The following is a 22,511-nucleotide window of genomic DNA, read 5'->3' on the forward strand; positions in this document are numbered from 1 at the left end:
AGGCTCCTTCTGCTTTCCTATCCAAGCCCCTGCAGCAAAATCACGGAGCTCCAACCAGTTGCCACAACAGCCCAGGGCCTTCTTAAAGGCTTCGGGCTATCATGGTTAACGGCGTATAAAACAGTGCACAAGGGACAGCTTAACAGGCAGGGTGTCATAATTTCATGCACCACAATAGTGCAAGAGGGGGATTAGTTAGGGGGGGATTAAACCTTTTATGCATAATCGCATACATGTACGGTATTATGCATAAGTGGTTGCATGGAAAGGCTCCAAACACATTAGATTCTGGCTGTATAACACAGCCGGAACCTGACCACAATGAAGAGAATCAGCCATGACACCCAGCCATGTGTGGTGAGGGAGGGGGCTCCCTCTGCATTTCGATCCAAGCCCCTGCAGCTAAATCATGGGGCTCCAGTAGAAAACCATGACAGCCCTGGGTCTTAAGGCTGTCATGTTCAACCCCCTGTAAAGCTCTGCACAAGTCACAGCTCATCAGGGCGTATGTCAGAATCTAACGGACCACAATAGTGCTCTATTCTGGTCTATGTGACAAGCGATCAGAAGGGCGCAGATCCTAGCTCTCTACCGGGGCTTACATTTTTATGTTAAAAAAAAAGCTGACTAAAATACATATTTTTTCACACAAAAAATAACCCCTAACATGGCTATGTAAATGGAACATTTTAAAAGTTATTGCCCTTGGAATAAGGGGAGGAAAAAATAAAATGCAAAGATGAAAATGTGCTTTGTCTTTAAGGGGTTAGAGAAAGGGTCAGAGACTAAAAGGGGAGAGATGGAGAAAGGGTAAGGTGGAGCATGATAAATAAGATAGTGGGGTGCTGGACAGCACCCTGGCCCTAACATCCCACCTACAATGTGTTAGTGAGAACAATGGGCATACCCTCATTTAATGATTAAAAAAACATAACAAGTTTATCCTAATTAAAAGACATGGCTTTTCCTGATTATAGAAGTAAAGAAAAAGAAGCTTCCTTATCTCTATACCTGAGATATGGTTGTGTTATAATAGAAGTGTCTGTATATGATATACATATGGAAACCACATACTGTATATCCACATGTATCAGGAAGATACTTCAGGACTAGAACTCATGTCTAGCCTGATTATTATCAGTAATTAATATAAATATTAATTACCTGTCTTGTGATTCTTTTCTTGTAGTTGAACAGGGAATATGTCAGGTCCACCATTTCACTGGGCATCCGTCACCTATAAAAAGTCAGAGGTGTGATAATATGTTCCTGCTACATGCTACAGACATTAATATTTATAACACGCTAGGGACATAACTATATATCTCAGGGTTCATGTAAAAATAGGGAGGTGAGAGAGAGACAAATTGAGAAGGGAAGGTGGGAAGTGGAATAAAATGGGAGAGGAGGATTGGAGAGGGGGATTAACCCCTTTACCCATAATCACATAGATGTACGTTATTATGCGTAAGGGGTTGTATGGAGCAGGCAGCTGCGCTGAGCCCATTACATGAGCAACGGGTGCTGGCTATAGAAAACAGTGCAGCCAAAATGGCAAGGATGGGCGGTAACTCCAAACTCGGATTAGATGCCGTGTTTAATAAAGATAGTGGCATATGTGGGATTAGTCAAAGGGAGGGGGCTCTCTCTACCTTCCGATTCAAGCTCCTTCTGAGAAATCATGGAGCTCCATTCAGTTACCATGACAGCCCTTGATCTTCAGAAAGGGTTTTATGGCTGTCATAGTTAACTGCCTGTAAAACTGTGACCATGGCACAGCTTAGCAGGCAGAGTATCATAATCTCATATACTACAATAGTGGGAGAGGGAAATTAGTTAGGGTGATTAACCCCTTCACCCATAATCACGTGGATATCCGTTATTATTCTTAAAGGGTTGTATAGAGCAGTTTGTTGCACTTAGGCCGCTCCTTAAACGACAGGTGCTGGCTGTATAATACAGCCCAGCCAAAATGACCAGGATCAGCGATGAAGCCAAACCCGGTCATTTAACCACTCAGCTGCCATGTTTCCTAAAGACAGCAACATATGTGTTGTTAGTCAGAAGGAGGGTGCTCCTTCTGCCTCCCGATCAAAGCCCCTGCTATGAAATCACGGAGCTCCAATCAGTTACCATGACAGCCCTAGATCATAAAAAAGGGTTTTTAGGCTGTCATGGCTAAGTGCCTGTAAAACCGTTCACGACCTTAAGCTCAGCAGGCAGAGTACAATAATCTCATGGACTACAATAGTGGGAGAGGGGGATTAACCCCTTCACGCGTAATCACGTTCATGTTCCTAATTATGCTTAAGGGGTTGTATGGTGCAGGTTACGTCATTAAGCCCACTCCATACACGATGTGTGCTTGCTGTACAATACAGCCCAGCCAAAATGATTAGATCCGCAATGACCTCAAACTTGGTCATTTAATATCTCAGATGCCACGTTTAGTAGAGATAGCTGCATGTGTGGGGTTAGGCAAAAGGAGGGAGCTCCTTCGGCCTTTCATACCAAGCCCCAGCAGTGAAATGACGGAGATCCAATTAGTTACCATGCCAGCCCTGGTCCTTTAGAAAGGGTCGTCAGGCTGTCTTGGTTAACTGCCTGAAAAACTGAGCACGAGGCACAGCTTAGCAAGCAGAGGGTAATAATCTCTTGGACCACAATAGTGGGATAGGGGTATTAGTGTGTGTCTTGGGGATTTAACCCGATCACACATAATCACGTACATGTACGTGGTATTGCGTAACGGGTAGTATGGAGCAGTTTACTGCGCTGAGCCCACTCTATACATGATAGGTGCTGGCTGTATAATATGGTACAGTCAGAATTACCGGTATCAGCGATGGGGCCAAACTGTGTCATTCAACTGCTCAGATTCAGGGTTTCATAGAGATAGCTGCATATGTGGGGTTAGGCAGAGGAAAAAGGCTCCTTCTGCTTTCCTATCCAAGCCCCTGCAGCAAAATCACGGAGCTCCAACCAGTTGCCACAACAGCCCAGGGCCTTCTTAAAGGCTTCGGGCTATCATGGTTAACGGCGTATAAAACAGTGCACAAGGGACAGCTTAACAGGCAGGGTGTCATAATTTCATGCACCACAATAGTGCAAGAGGGGGATTAGTTAGGGGGGGATTAAACCTTTTATGCATAATCGCATACATGTACGGTATTATGCATAAGTGGTTGCATAAAGCAGGCTCCAAACACATTAGATTCTGGCTGTATAACACAGCCGGAACCTGACCACAATGACCAGAATCAGCCATGACACCCAGCCATGTGTGGTGAGGGAGGGGGCTCCCTCTGCATTTCGATCCAAGCCCCTGCAGCTAAATCATGGGGCTCCAGTAGAAAACCATGACAGCCCTGGGTCTTCAGGCTGTCATGTTCAACCCCCTGTAAAGCTCTGCACAAGGCACAGCTCAGCAGGGAGTATGTCAGAATCTAACGGACCACAATAGTGCTCTATTCTGGTTTTTGTGACAAGCCATCAGAAGGGCGCAGATCCTAGCTCTCTACCGGGGCTTACATTTTTATGTTAAAAAAAAAGCTGACTAAAATACATATTTTTTTCACACAAAAAATAACCCCTAACATGGCTATGTAAATGGAACATTTTAAAAGTTATTGCTCTTGGAATAAGGGGAGGAAAAAACAAAATGCAAAGATGAAAATGTGCTTTGTCTTTAAGGGGTTAGAGAAAGGGTCAGAGACTAAAAGGGGAGAGATGGAGAAAGGGTAAGGTGGAGCATGATAAATAAGATAGTGGGGTGCTAGACAGCACCCTGGCCCTAACATCCCACCTACAATGTGTTAGTGAGAACAATGGGCATACCCTCATTTAATGATTAAAAAAAACATAACAAGTTTATCCTAATTAAAAGACATGGCTTTTCCTGATTATAGAAGTAAAGAAAAAGAAGCTTCCTTATCTCTATACCTGAGATATGGTTGTGTTATAATAGAAGTGTCTGTATATGATATACATATGGAAACCACATACTGTATATCCACATGTATCAGGAAGATACTTCAGGACTAGAACTCATGTCTAGCCTGATTATTATCAGTAATTAATATAAATATTAATTACCTGTCTTGTGATTCTTTTCTTGTAGTTGAACAGGGAATATGTCAGGTCCACCATTTCACTGGGCATCCGTCACCTATAAAAAGTCAGAGGTGTGATAATATGTTCCTGCTACATGCTACAGACATTAATATTTATAACACGCTAGGGACATAACTATATATCTCAGGGTTCATGTAAAAATAGGGAGGTGAGAGAGAGACAAATTGAGAAGGGAAGGTGGGAAGTGGAATAAAATGGGAGAGGAGGATTGGAGAGGGAGATTAACCCCTTTACCCATAATCACATAGATGTACGTTATTATGCGTAAGGGGTTGTATGGAGCAGGCAGCTGCGCTGAGCCCATTACATGAGCAACGGGTGCTGGCTATAGAAAACAGTGCAGCCAAAATGGCAAGGATGGGCAGTAACTCCAAACTCGGATTAGATGCCGTGTTTAATAAAGATAGTGGCATATGTGGGCTTAGTCAAAGGGAGGGGGCTCTCTCTACCTTCCGATTCAAGCTCCTTCTGAGAAATCATGGAGCTCCATTCAGTTACCATGACAGCCCTTGATCTTCAGAAAGGGTTTTATGGCTGTCATAGTTAACTGCCTGTAAAACTGTGACCATGGCACAGCTTAGCAGGCAGAGTATCATAATCTCATATACTACAATAGTGGGAGAGGGAAATTAGTTAGGGTGATTAACCCCTTCACCCATAATCACGTGGATATACGTTATTATTCTTAAGGGGTTGTATAGAGCAGTTTGTTGCGCTTAGGCCGCTCCTTAAACGACAGGTGCTGGCTGTATAATACAGCCCAGCCAAAATGACCAGGATCAGCGATGAAGCCAAACCCGGTCATTTAACCACTCAGCTGCCATGTTTCCTAAAGACAGCAACATATGTGTTGTTAGTCAGAAGGAGGGTGCTCCTTCTGCCTCCCGATCAAAGCCCCTGCTATGAAATCACGGAGCTCCAATCAGTTACCATGACAGCCCTAGATCTTAAAAAAGGGGTTTTGGGCTGTCTGGTTAAGTGCCTGTAAAACCGTTCACGACCTAAAGCTCAGCAGGCAGAGTATAATAATCTCATGGACTACAATAGTGGGAGAGGGGGATTAACCCCTTCACGCATAATCACGTTCATGTTCCTAATTATGCTTAAGGGGTTGTATGGTGCAGGTTACGTCATTAAGCCCACTCCATACACGATGTGTGCTTGCTGTACAATACAGCCCAGCCAAAATGATTAGATCCGCAATGACCTCAAACTTGGTCATTTAATATCTCAGATGCCACGTTTAGTAGAGATAGCTGCATGTGTGGGGTTAGGCAAAAGGAGGGAGCTCCTTCGGCCTTTCATACCAAGCCCCAGCAGTGAAATGACGGAGATCCAATTAGTTACCATGCCAGCCCTGGTCCTTTAGAAAGGGTCGTCAGGCTGTCTTGGTTAACTGCCTGAAAAACTGAGCACGAGGCACAGCTTAGCAAGCAGAGGGTAATAATCTCTTGGACCACAATAGTGGGATAGGGGTATTAGTGTGTGTCTTGGGGATTTAACCCATTCACACATAATCACGTACATGTACGTGGTATTGCGTAACGGGTAGTATGGAGCAGTTTACTGCGCTGAGCCCACTCTATACATGATAGGTGCTGGCTGTATAATATGGTACAGTCAGAATTACCGGTATCAGCGATGGGGCCAAACTGTGTCATTCAACTGCTCAGATTCAGGGTTTCATAGAGATAGCTGCATATGTGGGGTTAGGCAGAGGAAAAAGGCTCCTTCTGCTTTCCTATCCAAGCCCCTGCAGCAAAATCACGGAGCTCCAACCAGTTGCCACAACAGCCCTGGGCCTTCTTAAAGGCTTCGGGCTATCATGGTTAACGGCGTATAAAACAGTGCACAAGGGACAGCTTAACAGGCAGGGTGTCATAATTTCATGCACCACAATAGTGCAAGAGGGGGATTAGTTAGGGGGGGATTAAACCTTTTATGCATAATCGCATACATGTACGGTATTATGCATAAGTGGTTGCATAAAGCAGGCTCCAAACACATTAGATTCTGGCTGTATAACACAGCCGGAACCTGACCACAATGACCAGAATCAGCCATGACACCCAGCCATGTGTGGTGAGGGAGGGGGCTCCCTCTGCATTTCGATCCAAGCCCCTGCAGCTAAATCATGGGGCTCCAGTAGAAAACCATGACAGCCCTGGGTCTTCAGGCTGTCATGTTCAACCCCCTGTAAATCTATGCACAAGGCACAGCTCAGCAGGGAGTATGTCAGAATCTAACGGACCACAATAGTGCTCTATTCTGGTCTATGTGACAAGCGATCAGAAGGGCGCAGATCCTAGCTCTCTACCGGGGCTTACATTTTTATGTTAAAAAAAAAGCTGACTAAAATACATCTTGTTTCACACAAAAAATAACCCCTAATATGGCTATGTAAATGGAACATTTTAAAAGTTATTGCTCTTGGAATAAGGGGAGGAAAAAATAAAATGCAAAGATGAAATTTGTGCTTTGTCTTTAAGGGGTTAGAGAAAGGGTCAGAGACTAAAAGGGGAAAGATGGAGAAAGGGTAAGGTGGAGCATGATAAATAAGATAGTGGGGTGCTAGACAGCACCCTGGCCCTAACATCCCACCTACAATGTGTTAGTGAGAACAATGGGCATACCCTCATTTAATGATTAAAAAAAACATAACAAGTTTATCCTAATTAAAAGACATGGCTTTTCCTGATTATAGAAGTAAAGAAAAAGAAGCTTCCTTATCTCTATACCTGAGATATGGTTGTGTTATAATAGAAGTGTCTGTATATGATATACATATGGAAACCACATACTGTATATCCACATGTATCAGGAAGATACTTCAGGACTAGAACTCATGTCTAGCCTGGTTATTATCAGTAATTAATATAAATATTAATTACCTGTCTTGTGATTCTTTTCTTGTAGTTGACCAGGGAATATGTCAGGTCCACCGTTTCACTGGGCATCCGTCACCTATAAAAAGTCAGAGGTGTGATAATATGTTCCTGCTACATGCTACAGACATTAATATTTATAACACGCTAGGGACATAACTATATATCTCAGGGTTCATGTAAAAATAGGGAGGTGAGAGAGAGACAAATTGAGAAGGGAAGGTGGGAAGTGGAATAAAATGGGAGAGGAGGATTGGAGAGGGAGATTAACCCCTTTACCCATAATCACATAGATGTACGTTATTATGCGTAAGGGGTTGTATGGAGCAGGCAGCTGCGCTGAGCCCATTACATGAGCAACGGGTGCTGGCTATAGAAAACAGTGCAGCCAAAATGGCAAGGATGGGCGGTAACTCCAAACTCGGATTAGATGCCGTGTTTAATAAAGATAGTGGCATATGTGGGCTTAGTCAAAGGGAGGGGGCTCTCTCTACCTTCCGATTCAAGCTCCTTCTGAGAAATCATGGAGCTCCATTTAGTTACCATGACAGCCCTTGATCTTCAGAAAGGGTTTTATGGCTGTCATAGTTTACTGACTGTAAAACTGTGACCATGGCACAGCTTAGCAGGCAGAGTATCATAATCTCATATACTACAATAGTGGGAGAGGAAAATTAGTTAGGGTGATTAACCCCTTCACCCATAATCACGTGGATATACGTTATTATTCTTAAGGGGTTGTATAGAGCAGTTTGTTGCGCTTAGGCCGCTTCCGCTCCTTAAACGACAGGTGCTGGCTGTATAATACAGCCCAGCCAAAATGACCAGGATCAGCGATAAAGCCAAACCCGGTCATTTAACCACTCAGCTGCCATGTTTCCTAAAGACAGCAACATATGTGTTGTTAGTCAGAAGGAGGGTGCTCCTTCTGCCTCCCGATCAAAGCCCCTGCTATGAAATCACGGAGCTCCAATCAGTTACCATGACAGCCCTAGATCTTAAAAAAGGGGTTTTGGGCTGTCTGGTTAAGTGCCTGTAAAACCGTTCACGACCTAAAGCTCAGCAGGCAGAGTATAATAATCTCATGGACTACAATAGTGGGAGAGGGGGATTAACCCCTTCACGCATAATCACGTTCATGTTCCTAATTATGCTTAAGGGGTTGTATGGTGCAGGTTACGTCATTAAGCCCACTCCATACACGATGTGTGCTTGCTGTACAATACAGCCCAGCCAAAATGATTAGATCCGCAATGACCTCAAACTTGGTCATTTAATATCTCAGATGCCACGTTTAGTAGAGATAGCTGCATGTGTGGGGTTAGGCAAAAGGAGGGAGCTCCTTCGGCCTTTCATACCAAGCCCCAGCAGTGAAATGACGGAGATCCAATTAGTTACCATGCCAGCCCTGGTCCTTTAGAAAGGGTCGTCAGGCTGTCTTGGTTAACTGCCTGAAAAACTGAGCACGAGGCACAGCTTAGCAAGCAGAGGGTAATAATCTCTTGGACCACAATAGTGGGATAGGGGTATTAGTGTGTGTCTTGGGGATTTAACCCATTCACACATAATCACGTACATGTACGTGGTATTGCTTAACGGGTTGTATGGAGCAGTTTACTGCGCTGAGCCCACTCTATACATGATAGGTGCTGGCTGTATAATATGGTACAGTCAGAATTACCGGTATCAGCGATGGGGCCAAACTGTGTCATTCAACTGCTCAGATTCAGGGTTTCATAGAGATAGCTGCATATGTGAGGTTAGGCAGAGGAAAAAGGCTCCTTCTGCTTTCCTATCCAAGCCCCTGCAGCAAAATCACGGAGCTCCAACCAGTTGCCACAACAGCCCTGGGCCTTCTTAAAGGCTTCGGGCTATAATGGTTAACGGCGTATAAAACAGTGCACAAGGGACAGCTTAACAGGCAGGGTGTCATAATTTCATGCACCACAATAGTGCAAGAGGGGGATTAGTTAGGGGGGGATTAAACCTTTTATGCATAATCGCATACATGTACGGTATTATGCATAAGTGGTTGCATGGAGCAGGCTCCAAACACATTAGATTCTGGCTGTATAACACAGCCGGAACCTGACCACAATGAACAGAATCAGCCATGACACCCAGCCATGTGTGGTGAGGGAGGGGGCTCCCTCTGCATTTCGATCCAAGCCCCTGCAGCTAAATCATGGGGCTCCAGTAGAAAACCATGACAGCCCTGGGTCTTCAGGCTGTCATGTTCAACCCCCTGTAAAGCTCTGCACAAGGCACAGCTCAGCAGGGAGTATGTCAGAATCTAACGGACCACAATAGTGCTCTATTCTGGTCTATGTGACAAGCGATCAGAAGGGCGCAGATCCTAGCTCTCTACCGGGGCTTACATTTTTATGTTAAAAAAAAAGCGGACTAAAATACATCTTGTTTCACAAAAAAAATAACCCCTAACATGGCTATGTAAATAGAACATTTTAAAAGTTATTGCTCTTGGAATAAGGGGAGGAAAAAATAAAATGCAAAGATGAAATTTGTGCTTTGTCTTTAAGGGGTTAGAGAAAGTGTCAGAGACTAAAAGGGGAAAGATGGAGAAAGGGTAAGGTGGAGCATGATAAATAAGATAGTGGGGTGCTAGACAGCACCCTGGCCCTAACATCCCACCTACAATGTGTTAGTGAGAACAATGGGCATACCCTCATTTAATGATTAAAAAAAACATAACAAGTTTATCCTAATTAAAAGACATGGATTTTCCTGATTATAGAAGTAAAGAAAAAGAAGCTTCCTTATCTCTATACCTGAGATATGGTTGTGTTATAATAGAAGTGTCTGTATATGATATACATATGGAAACCACATACTGTATATCCACATGTATCAGGAAGATACTTCAGGACTAGAACTCATGTCTAGCCTGATTATTATCAGTAATTAATATAAATATTAATTACCTGTCTTGTGATTCTTTTCTTGTAGTTGACCAGGGAATATGTCAGGTCCACCGTTTCACTGGGCATCCGTCACCTATAAAAAGTCAGAGGTGTGATGATATGTTCCTGCTACATGCTACAGACATTAATATTTATAACACGCTAGGGACATAACTATATATCTCAGGGTTCATGTAAAAATAGGGAGGTGAGAGAGAGACAAATTGAGAAGAGAAGGTGGGAAGTGGAATAAAATGGTAGAGGAGGATTGGAGAGGGAGATTAACCCCTTTACCCATAATCACATAGATGTACGTTATTATGCGTAAGGGGTTGTATGGAGCAGGCAGCTGCGCTGAGCCCATTACATGAGCAACGGGTGCTGGCTATAGAAAACAGTGCAGCCAAAATGGCAAGGATGGGCGGTAACTCCAAACTCGGATTAGATGCCGTGTTTAATAAAGATAGTGGCATATGTGGGCTTAGTCAAAGGGAGGGGGCTCTCTCTACCTTCCGATTCAAGCTCCTTCTGAGAAATCATGGAGCTCCATTTAGTTACCATGACAGCCCTTGATCTTCAGAAAGGGTTTTATGGCTGTCATAGTTAACTGCCTGTAAAACTGTGACCATGGCACAGCTTAGCAGGCAGAGTATCATAATCTCATATACTACAATAGTGGGAGAGGGAAATTAGTTAGGGTGATTAACCCCTTCACCCATAATCACGTGGATATACGTTATTATTCTTAAGGGGTTGTATAGAGCAGTTTGTTGCGCTTAGGCCGCTCCTTAAACGACAGGTGCTGGCTGTATAATACAGCCCAGCCAAAATGACCAGGATCAGCGATGAAGCCAAACCCGGTCATTTAACCACTCAGCTGCCATGTTTCCTAAAGACAGCAACATATGTGTTGTTAGTCAGAAGGAGGGTGCTCCTTCTGCCTCCCGATCAAAGCCCCTGCTATGAAATCACGGAGCTCCAATCAGTTACCATGACAGCCCTAGATCTTAAAAAAGGGGTTTTGGGCTGTCATGGTTAAGTGCCTGTAAAACCGTTCACGACCTAAAGCTCAGCAGGCAGAGTATAATAATCTCATGGACTACAATAGTGGGAGAGGGGGATTAACCCCTTCACGCATAATCACGTTCATGTTCCTAATTATGCTTAAGGGGTTGTATGGTGCAGGTTACGTCATTAAGCCCACTCCATACACGATGTGTGCTTGCTGTACAATACAGCCCAGCCAAAATGATTAGATCCGCAATGACCTCAAACTTGGTCATTTAATATCTCAGATGCCACGTTTAGTAGAGATAGCTGCATGTGTGGGGTTAGGCAAAAGGAGGGAGCTCCTTCGGCCTTTCATACCAAGCCCCAGCAGTGAAATGACGGAGATCCAATTAGTTACCATGCCAGCCCTGGTCCTTTAGAAAGGGTCGTCAGGCTGTCTTGGTTAACTGCCTGAAAAACTGAGCACGAGGCACAGCTTAGCAAGCAGAGGGTAATAATCTCTTGGACCACAATAGTGGGATAGGGGTATTAGTGTGTGTTTTGGGGATTTAACCCATTCACACATAATCACGTACATGTACGTGGTATTGCGTAACGGGTAGTATGGAGCAGTTTACTGCGCTGAGCCCACTCTATACATGATAGGTGCTGGCTGTATAATATGGTACAGTCAGAATTACCGGTATCAGCGATGGGGCCAAACTGTGTCATTCAACTGCTCAGATTCAGGGTTTCATAGAGATAGCTGCATATGTGGGGTTAGGCAGAGGAAAAAGGCTCCTTCTGCTTTCCTATCCAAGCCCCTGCAGCAAAATCACGGAGCTCCAACCAGTTGCCACAACAGCCCTGGGCCTTCTTAAAGGCTTCGGGCTATCATGGTTAACGGCGTATAAAACAGTGCACAAGGGACAGCTTAACAGGCAGGGTGTCATAATTTCATGCACCACAATAGTGCAAAAGGGGGATTAGTTAGGGGGGGATTAAACCTTTTATGCATAATCGCATACATGTACGGTATTATGCATAAGTGGTTGCATAAAGCAGGCTCCAAACACATTAGATTCTGGCTGTATAACACAGCCGGAACCTGACCACAATGACCAGAATCAGCCATGACACCCAGCCATGTGTGGTGAGGGAGGGGGCTCCCTCTGCATTTCGATCCAAGCCCCTGCAGCTAAATCATGGGGCTCCAGTAGAAAACCATGACAGCCCTGGGTCTTCAGGCTGTCATGTTCAACCCCCTGTAAAGCTCTGCACAAGGCACAGCTCAGCAGGGAGTATGTCAGAATCTAACGGACCACAATAGTGCTCTATTCTGGTCTATGTGACAAGCGATCAGAAGGGCGCAGATCCTAGCTCTCTACCGGGGCTTACATTTTTATGTAAAAAAAAAGCTGACTAAAATACATCTTGTTTCACAAAAAAAATAACCCCTAATATGGCTATGTAAATGGAACATTTTAAAAGTTATTGCTCTTGGAATAAGGGGAGGAAAAAATAAAATGCAAAGATGAAAATGTGCTTTGTCTTTAAGGGGTTAGAGAAAGGGTCAGAGACTAAAAGGGGAAAGATGGAGAAAGGGTAAGGTAGAGCATGATAAATAAGATAGTGGGGTGCTAGACAGCACCCTGGCCCTAACATCCCACCTACAATGTGTTAGTGAGAACAATGGGCATACCCTCATTTAATGATTAAAAAAAACATAACAAGTTTATCCTAATTAAAAGACATGGCTTTTCCTGATTATAGAAGTAAAGAAAAAGAAGCTTCCTTATCTCTATACCTGAGATATGGTTGTGTTATAATAGAAGTGTCTGTATATGATATACATATGGAAACCACATACTGTATATCCACATGTATCAGGAAGATACTTCAGGACTAGAACTCATGTCTAGCCTGATTATTATCAGTAATTAATATAAATATTAATTACCTGTCTTGTGATTCTTTTCTTGTAGTTGACCAGGGAATATGTCAGGTCCACCATTTCACTGGGCATCCGTCACCTATAAAAAGTCAGAGGTGTGATAATATGTTCCTGCTACATGCTACAGACATTAATATTTATAACACGCTAGGGACATAACTATATATCTCAGGGTTCATGTAAAAATAGGGTGTTGAGAGAGAGACAAATTGAGAAGGGAAGATGGTAAGTTGAATAAAATAGGAGAGGAGTATTGGAGAGGGGGCATTAACCCCTTTTCTCATAATCACATAGATGTACGTTATTATGCGTAAAAGGTTGCATGGAGCAGGCAGCTGAGCTGAGCCCATTACATGAGCAACGGGTGCTGGCTGTAGAAAACAGTGCATCAAAAATGGCAAGGATGGGCGATAACTCCAAACTCGGATTAGATGCCGTGTTTAATAAAGATAGTGGCATATGTGGGCTTAGTCAAAGGGAGGGGGCTCTCTCTACCTTCCTATTCAAGCTCCTTCTGAGAAATCATGGAGCTCCATTCAGTAACCATGACAGCCCTTGATCTTCAGGAAGGGTTTTTATGGCTGTCATAGTTAACTGCCTGTAAAACTGTGACCATGGCACAGCTTAGCAGGCAGAGAATCATAATCTTATATACTACAATAGTGGGAGAGGGAAATTAGTTAGGGTGATTAACCCCTTTACCCATAATCACGTGGATATACGTTATTATTCTTAAGGGGTTGTATAGAGCAGTTTGTTGCGCTTAGGCCGCTCCTTAAACGACAGGTACTGGCTGTATAATACAGCCCTGCCAAAATGACCAGGATCAGCGATGAAGCCAAACCCGGTCATTTAACCACTCAGCTGCCATGTGACCTAAAGCTCACAGGCAGAGTATAATAATCTCATGGACTACCATAGCAGGAGAGGGGGATTAACCCCTTCACGCATAACCTTCACACATAATCACGTTCATGTTCCTAATTATGCTTAAGGGGTTGTATGGTGCAGGTTACGTCACTAAGCCCACTCCATACACGATGTGTGCTTGCTGTACAATACAGGCCAGCCAAAATGATTAGATCCGCAATGACCTCAAACTTGGTCATTTAATATCTCAGATGCCACGTTTAGTAGAGATAGCTGCATGTGTGGGGTTAGGCAAAAGGAGGGAGCTCCTTCGGCCTTTCATACCAAGCCCCAGCAAAGAAATGACGGAGATCCAATTAGTTACCATGCCAGCCCTGGTCCTTTAGAAAGGGTCGTCAGGCTGTCTTGGTTAACTGCCTGAAAAACTGAGCACGAGGCACAGTTTAGCAAGCAGAGGGTGATAATCTCTTGGACCACAATAGTGGGATAGGGGTATTAGTGTGTGTCTTGGGGATTTAACCCATTCGCGCATAATTACGTACATGTACATGGTAATTCGTAATGGGTTGTATGGAGAAGGTTTCTTCGCTGAGCCCGCTCCATACATGATGGGTGCTGGCTGTATAATATGGTACAGTCAGAATTACCAGCATCAGCGATGATGCCAAACGCTGCCATTTAACTGCTCAGATTCAGGGTTTCAAAGAGATAGCTGCATATGTGGGGTTAGGCAGATAAAAAAGGCTCCTTCTGCTTTCCTATCCAAGCCTCTGCAGAAAAATCACGGAGATCCAACCAGTTGCCACAACAGCCGTGGGCCTTCTTAAAGGATTCGGGCTATCAAGGTTAACGGCGTATAATACAGTGCACAAGGGACAGCTTAACAGGCAGGGTGTCATAATTTTATGCACTGCAATAGTTGGAGAGGGGGATTAGTTAGGGGGGGATTAACCCTTTTATGCATAATCACATACATGTACTGTATTATGCATAAGTGGTTGCATGGAGCAGGCTGCTGCTCAGATCTAACTCCAAACACATTAGATTCTGGCTGTATAACACAGCCGGAACCTGACCACAATGACCAGAATCAGCCATGACACCCACCCTGGTCCTTTTTTTGCTCAGATGACACAATCAATAGCAATTAAGATATATGTGTGGTGAGGGAGGGGGCTCCCTCCGCATTTCTATCTGAGCCCCTGCAGCTAAATCATGGGGCTCCAGTAGAAAACCATGACAGCCGTGGGCTTCAGGCTGTCATGTTGAATTCCCTGTAAAGCTCTGCACAAGCCACAGCTCAGCAGGGAGTATGTCAGAATCTCACGGACCACAATAGTTCTCTATTCTGGTCTATGTGACAAGCGATCAGAAACGCGCAGATCCTATCTCTCTACCGTGGCTTACATTTTTCTAAAAAAAAAAAAAAAAAAAAGCTGACTAAAATACAACTTGTCTCACAACAAAAAAATAACCCCTAATATGGCTATGTAAACGGAACATTTTAAAAAGTAATTGCTCTTGGAATATGGGGAGGAAAAAATTAAATGTAAAGATGAAAATGTGCTTTGTCTTTAAGGGGTTAGAGAAAGGGACAGAGACTAAAAGGGGAGAGATGGAGAAAGGGTAAGGTGGCGCATGATAAATAGGATAGTGGGGTGCTAGACAGCACCCTGGCCCTAACCTCCCACCTACAATGTGTTAGTGAGAACAATGGGCATACCCTTATTTAATGATTAAAAAAACATAACAAGCTTATCCTAATTAAAAGACATGGCTTTTCCTGATTATAGAAGTAAGGAAAAAGAAGCTTCCTTATCTCTATACCTGAGATATGGTTGTGTTATAATAGAAGTGTCTGTATATGATATACATATGGAAACCACATACTGTATATCCACATATAACATGCTAGGGACATAACTGTATATCTCAGGGTTTATGTAAAAATAGGGGGATGAGAGAGAGACAAATTGAGAAGGGAAGATGGGAAGTGGAATAAAATGGGAGAGGAGTATTGGAGAGGGGGGATTAACCCCTTCACCCATAATCAAATAGATGTACTAGATGTACGTTATTATACGTAACGGGTTGTATAGAGCAGGCAGCTGCGCTGAGCCCGTTCCATGAGCAACGGGTGCTGGCTGTAGAAAACAGCACAGACAAAATGGCAAGAATGGGTGATAACTCCAAACCAGGTTTAGATGCCTTGTTTAATAGAGCTAGCGGCATATGTGGACTTAGTCAAAGGGAGGGGGCTCTCTCTACCTTCCGATTCAAGCTCCTGCTGAGAAATCATGGAGCTCCAATCAGTTACAATGACAGCTCTTGACCTTCAGAAATTGTTTTCTGTTTTTGGGCGATTATCTTAAGTAGGGTCTCATTTTTTGCGGTATGAGATGACGGTTTGATTGGCACTATTTTGGGGTGCATATGACTTTTTGATCGCTTGCTATCACACTTTTTGTGACGTAAGATGACAAAAAATTGCTTTTTTTACACTGTTTTAATTTTTATTTCTTTACGGTGGTCATCTGAGGGGTTAGGTCATGTGATAATTTTATAGAGCCGGTCGATACGGACGCGGCGATACCTAATATGTATACTTTTTTATTTTATTTATGTAAGTTTTACACAATGATTTCATTTTTGAAACAAAAAAAATTCATGTTTTAGTGTTTCCATAGTCTAAGAGCTATAGTTTTTTCAGTTTTTGGGCGATTATCTTGGGTAGGGTATGATTTTTGCGGGATGAGATGACGGTTTGATTGCTTCAATTTTGGTGTACTTGCGACTTTTTTGATCACTTTTATTACCTTTTTTGGGAAGTAAGGTGGGCAAAATTTCAATTTCATCATAGTTTTTAATTTTTTATTTTTATGGCGTTCACCGTTCGGGTAAAGTAACATGACCGTTGAATAGATCAGGTCGTTACGGACGCGGCGATACCAAATATGTGTAGGGAATTTTTTTTTTTTTTCATTTTTAATCAGTGATAAATTTGATTTATACTTATTTTTTTACTTTTTTTCACTTTTTTTTAACCAGACCCACTTGGTTCTTGAAGATCCAGTGGGTCTGATGTCTGTATAATACAGTACAGTACAATATATAGTGTACTGTACTGTATTTTACTTACACTTTGTCTGAACAGATCTATGCCTTTAGCACAGATCTGTTCAGCACCATGGACAGCAGGATGCCTGAGAAGGCATCCTGTTGCCATGGGAACCTTCCCCGTCTGCTCAGTAGTGGACAGAATTGCGCAGACGGGGAAGGGTAAGGAGGGAGGCTCTCTGAGGGCTGTCTGGGGGCCCTCTCCCTCTCCATCTAGGGGCTGCAAAGGCACAGCAGCCGCCCGATGGGAGAGGGAGGGAGCTCCCTGAGCTGTTAACCTTTTCCATACAGCGGTCCGTACGGACCGCGGAATGGAAAGGGTTAAACGGCTGACATCGCATCACAGATGTCAGCCGTTTATACCAGGGTGTCAGCAATGTGCTGACACCCTGGTATACCCACTAGCCACCAACGATTATTCAAGGGGAGGCGGGCGGGGGATCGCGATCCCGCCTCCCGCACCGCCCACACCACCCGCAACCCTCCCCCTGCACCTCCCGCCGCCATAAAATCGTTCGGGGGTGCAGGGGGGGTGAATAAAACTATATTTTAGGCATATAAAGTTTCTGATCCGCGGGGATCAGAAACTGCTGAAAGCGCAACAAACCGCAGGTCTGAATTGACCTGCGGTTTGTTGCGATCGCCGACATGGGAGGGTCACGAGACCCACCCGCGCGCATTTAGCCGAGGTGCCTGCTCAATGATTTGATCAGGCACCTTGTTCAGATCACAGCTGGCCAGGCGGCAGTGATCGGAACTACACATGACGTACCGGTACGTCATGTGTCCTTAAGTACCAGGACATCATGACGTACTGGTACGTCATGTGTCCTGAAGAGGTTAAACGACAGGTGTTGGCTGTATAATGCAGCCCAGCCAAAATGACCAGAATCAGCGATGAAGCCAAACCCGGTTATTTAACCACTCAGCTGTTATGTTTCTTAAAGACAGCAACATATGTGGGGTTATTAGAAAACCATGACTGCCCTGGGCCTTCAAACTGTCATGTTCAACCCTCTGTAAAGCTCTGCACAAGGCACAGCTCAGCAGGGAGCGTGTCAGAATCTAACGGACCACAATAGTGCTCTATTCTGGTCAATGTAACAAGTGATCAGAAGGGCGCAGATCCTAGCTCTCTACCGGGGCTTACATTTTTATGTAAAAAAAAAAGCTGACTAAAATACATCTTGTCTCACAAAAAAAAATAACCCCTAATATGGCTAGGTAAACGGAACATTTTAAAAGTTGTTGCTCTTGAAATATGGGGAGGAAAAATTTAAATGCAAAGATGAAAATGTGCTTTGTCTTTAAGAGGTTAGAGAAAGGGACAGAGACTAAAAGGGGAGAGATGGAGAAAGGGTAAGGTAGAGCATTATAAATAAGATAGTGGGGTGCTAGACAGCACCCTGGCCCTAAACTCCCACCTACAATGTGTTAGTGAGAACAATGGGCATACTCTCATTTAATAATTAAAAAAACATAACAAGTTTATCCTAATTAAAAAACGTGGCTTTTCCTGATTATAGAAGTAAGGAAAAAGAAGCTTCCTTATCTCTATACCTGAGATATGATTGTGTTATAATAGAAGTGTCTGTATATGATATACTTATGGAAACCACATACTGTATATCCACATGTATCAGGAAGACACTTCAGGACTAGAACTCAAGTCTAGCCTGATTATTATCAGTAATTAATATAAATATTAATTACCTGTCTGTATATGATATACAGTGTCTGTATATGATATACATATGGAAACCACATACTGTATATCCACATGTATCAGGAAGATACTTCAGGACTAGAATTTATATCTAGCCTGATTATCATCAGTAATTAATACAAATATGAATAACCTGTCTTGTGATTCTTTTCTTGTAGTTGACCAGGGAATATGTCAGGTTCCAACATTTCACTGGGCATCAGTCACCTATAAAAAGTCAGAGGTGTGATAATATGTTCCTGCTACATGCTACAGACATTAATATTTATAATACGCTAGGGACATAACTACTGTATATATCTCAGGGTTCATGTAAAAATAGGGGGATGAGAGAGAGACAAATTGAGAAGGAAAGATGGGAAGTGGAATAAAATGGGAGAGGAGGATTGGAGAGGGGGGATTAACCCCTTCACCCATTTCACATAGATGTACGTTATTATGCGTAAGGGGTCGTATGGAGCAGGCAGCTGGGCTGAGCCCGTTCCATGAGCAACGGGTGCTGGCTGTAGAAAACAGCGCAGCCAAAATGGAAAGGATGGGCGATAACTCCAAACTCGGCTTAGATGCCGTGTTTAATAGAGATAGCGGCATATGTGGGCTTAGTTAAAGGTAGGGGGCTCTCTCAAGCTCCTGCTGAGAAATCATGGAGCTCCAATCAGTTACCATGACAGCCCTTGACCTTTAGAAAGGGTTTTCTGGCTGTTAAGGTTAACTGCCTGTGTGCATGGCACAGCTTAGCAGGCAGAGTATCATAATCTCATATACTACATCAGTGGGAGAGGGAAATTAGTTAGGGTGATTAACCCCTTTACCCATAATCACGTCGATGTAAGTTATTATTCTTAGGCCTCATGCACACCACCGTATTTTCCGTTGGTCCGTGATCCGTGACCGTTTTTTCGTCCGTGGGTCTTCCTTGATTTTTAGAGGATCCACGGACATGAAAAAAAAGTCGTTTTGGTGTCTGCCTGGCCGTGCGGAGCCAAACGGATCCGTCCTGAAATACAATGCAAGTCAATGGGGACGGATCCGTTTGACGTTGACACAATATGGTGCAATTTCAAACGGATCCGTCCCCCATTGACTTTCAATGTAAAGTCAGGAGTCCCTATGTCCCTATTATACCATCGGATCGCAGTTTTCTCCAATCCGATGGTATATTTTAACTTGAAGCCTCCCCATCACCATGGGAACGCCTCTTTGTTAGAATATACTGTCGGATATGAGTTAGAGCGTGAAACTCATATTCAACAGTATATTCTAACACAGAGGCGTTCCCATAGTGATGGGGACGCTTCTAGTTAGAATATACTACGAACTGTGTACATGACTGGCCCCTGCTGCCTGGCAGCACCCGATCTCTTACAGGGGGCTGTGATCCGCACAATTAACCCCTCAGGTGCTGCACCTGAGGGGTTAATTGTGCATATCATAGCCCCCTGTAAGAGATCAGGGGCTGCCATGCAGCAGGGGGCAGACCCCCCTCCCTCCCCAGTTTGAATATCATTGGTGGCCAGTGTGCGGCCTCCCCCGGCCCTCCCTCCCTACTTCTATTGTAATATCATTGGTGGCCAGTGTGCGGCCCCCCCCCTCCCTCCCTTTATTGTATTATCATTGGTGGCCAGTGTGCGGCCTCCCCCGGCCCCCCCTCCCTCCCTCTATTGTAATATCATTGGTGGACAGTGTGTGGCCTACCCCGGCCCCCCCTCCCTCCCTTTATTGTATTATCATTGGTGGCCAGTGTGAGGCCTCCCCCGGCCCCCCTCCCTCCCTCTATTGTAATATCATTGGTGGCCAGTGTGCGGCCTCCCCCGGCCCCCCCTCCCTCCCTTTATTGTATTATCATTGGTGGCCAGTGTGAGGCCCCCCCGGCCCCCCCATCCTCCCTCTATTGTAATATCATTGGTGGCCAGTGTGCGGCCTCCCCTCTCCCCCCCTCGATCATTGGTGGCAGCGGAGAGTTCCGATCGGAGTCCAAGTTTAATCGCTGGGGCTCCGATCGGTAACCATGGCAACCAGGACGCTACTCCAGGCCTGGTTGCCATGGTTACTTAGCAATATTACAATATTAGAAGCATCATACTTACCTGCTGCGCTGTCTGTGACCGGCCGGGAGCTCCTCCTACTGGTAAGTGACAGGTCTGTGCGGCGCATTGCTTAATGATCTGTCACTTACCAGTAGGAGGAGCTCCCGACCGGTCCCGGCCGGTCGAATATTGTAATATTGCTAAGTAACCATGGCAACCAGGCCTGCAGTAGCGTCCTGGTTGCCATGGTTACCGATCGGAGCCCCAGAGCGATTAAACTGGGACTCCGATCGGAACTCTCCGCTGCCACCAATGATCGGGGGGGATATTAATACAATAGAGGGGGGGGCGGGGGGGGGGCGCACACTGGCCACCAATGATAATACAATAGAGGGAGGAAGGGGGGGCCGGGGGCCGCACACTGGCCACCAATGATAATACAAAAAAGGGAGGGAGGGGAGCCGGGGGAGACCGCACACTGGCCACCAATGATATTACAATAGAGGGAGGGGGGGCCAGGGGGGCCGCACTGGCCACCAATGAAATTAAAACTGGGGAGGGAGGGGGGTCTGCCCCCTGCTGCATGGCAGCCCCTGATAGGGGACTATGATATGCACAATTAACCCCTCAGGTGCAGCACCTGAGGGGTTAATTGTGCGGATCACAGCCCCCTGTAAGAGATCGGGTGCTGCCAGGCAGCAGGGGGCAGTCATGTACACAGTTCGTAGTATATTCTAACTAGAAGCGTCCCCATCACTATGGGAACGCCTCTGTGTTAGAATATACTGTCGGATATGAGTTTTCACAAAGTGAAAACATATCTCTGAAAAAGCTTTTATGCAGACGGATCTTCGGATCCGTCTGTATGAAAGTAACCTACGGCCACGGATCACGGACGCGGATGCCAATCTAGTGTGCATCCGTTTTATTTCACGGACCCATTGACTTGAATGGGTCCGTGAATCGTTGTCTGTCAAAAAAATAGGACAGGTCCTATGTTTTTTGACGGACAGGAAACACGGATCACGGATGCGGCTGCAAAACGGTGCATTTTCCGATTTTTCCACAGACCCAAAAACTGCACAATGGCCACGGATGCACACAACGGTCGTATGCATGAGGCCTTAAGGGGTTGTATAGAGCAGTTTGTTGTTCTTAGGCCCTCCTCAAACCACAGGTGATTGCTGTATAATACAGCCCAGCCAAAATTACCAGGATCAGCGATAAAGCTAAACCCAGTCATTTAACCACTCAGCTGCCATGTTTCCTAAAGACAGCAATATATGTGGGGTTAGTCAGAAGTAGAGTGCTCCTTCTGCCCACCCTAGCCCTAACGTCCACAATGTGTTAGTGAGAACAGTGGGCATACACTAAATTTATGATTACAAAAACATAATAAGTTTATCCTAATTAAAAGACATGGCTTTTCCTGATAGATGTAAAGAACAAGGATCCTCCTCATCTCTGTTCCTTAGTTATGGTTGTGTTATAATAGAAGTGGCTGTATATCATATTCACTATATATGTGATACATACATCAGAAAGATACTTCAGGACTAGAACTCATGTCTAGCCTGATTATTATCAGTAATTAATATAAAAATGAATTACCTGTCTTGTCATTCTTTTCTTGTAGTTGACCAGGGAATATGTCAGGTTCCACCATTTCACTGGGCATCAGTCATCTATAAAAAGTCAGAGGTGTGATAATATGTTCCTGCTACATGCTACAGACATTAATATTTATACGCTAGGGACATAACTATATATTTCAGGTATCATGTAAAAATAGGGGGGTAAGAGAGAGACAAATCGAGAAGGGAAGATGGGAAGTGGAATAAAATGGGAGAGGAGGATTGGAGAGGGGGGATTAACCCCTTCACCCAT

The 22,511-nt window shown here is 44.4% G+C and overlaps 1 long non-coding RNA gene across 1 annotated transcript in view; it reads right to left on the bottom strand.

Annotated features, from left to right (window-relative positions):
* Positions 1-22,305, bottom strand: part of LOC120987148 — a 91,785-nt gene extending 69,480 nt beyond the window's left edge. Inside the window, exons 1-2 of the long non-coding RNA XR_005775933.1 lie at positions 22,236-22,305; positions 18,731-18,804 (exon numbers count right to left, since the gene is read on the bottom strand). This is a non-coding gene — a long non-coding RNA (uncharacterized LOC120987148). The remainder of the gene's footprint in view (positions 1-18,730; positions 18,805-22,235) is intronic.
* Between the last annotated feature and the right edge of the window lie 206 nt (positions 22,306-22,511).

This window comes from Bufo bufo, chromosome 1 (genome assembly GCF_905171765.1).
Source record: "Bufo bufo chromosome 1, aBufBuf1.1, whole genome shotgun sequence".
Taxonomy (NCBI): Eukaryota; Metazoa; Chordata; class Amphibia; order Anura; family Bufonidae; genus Bufo; species Bufo bufo.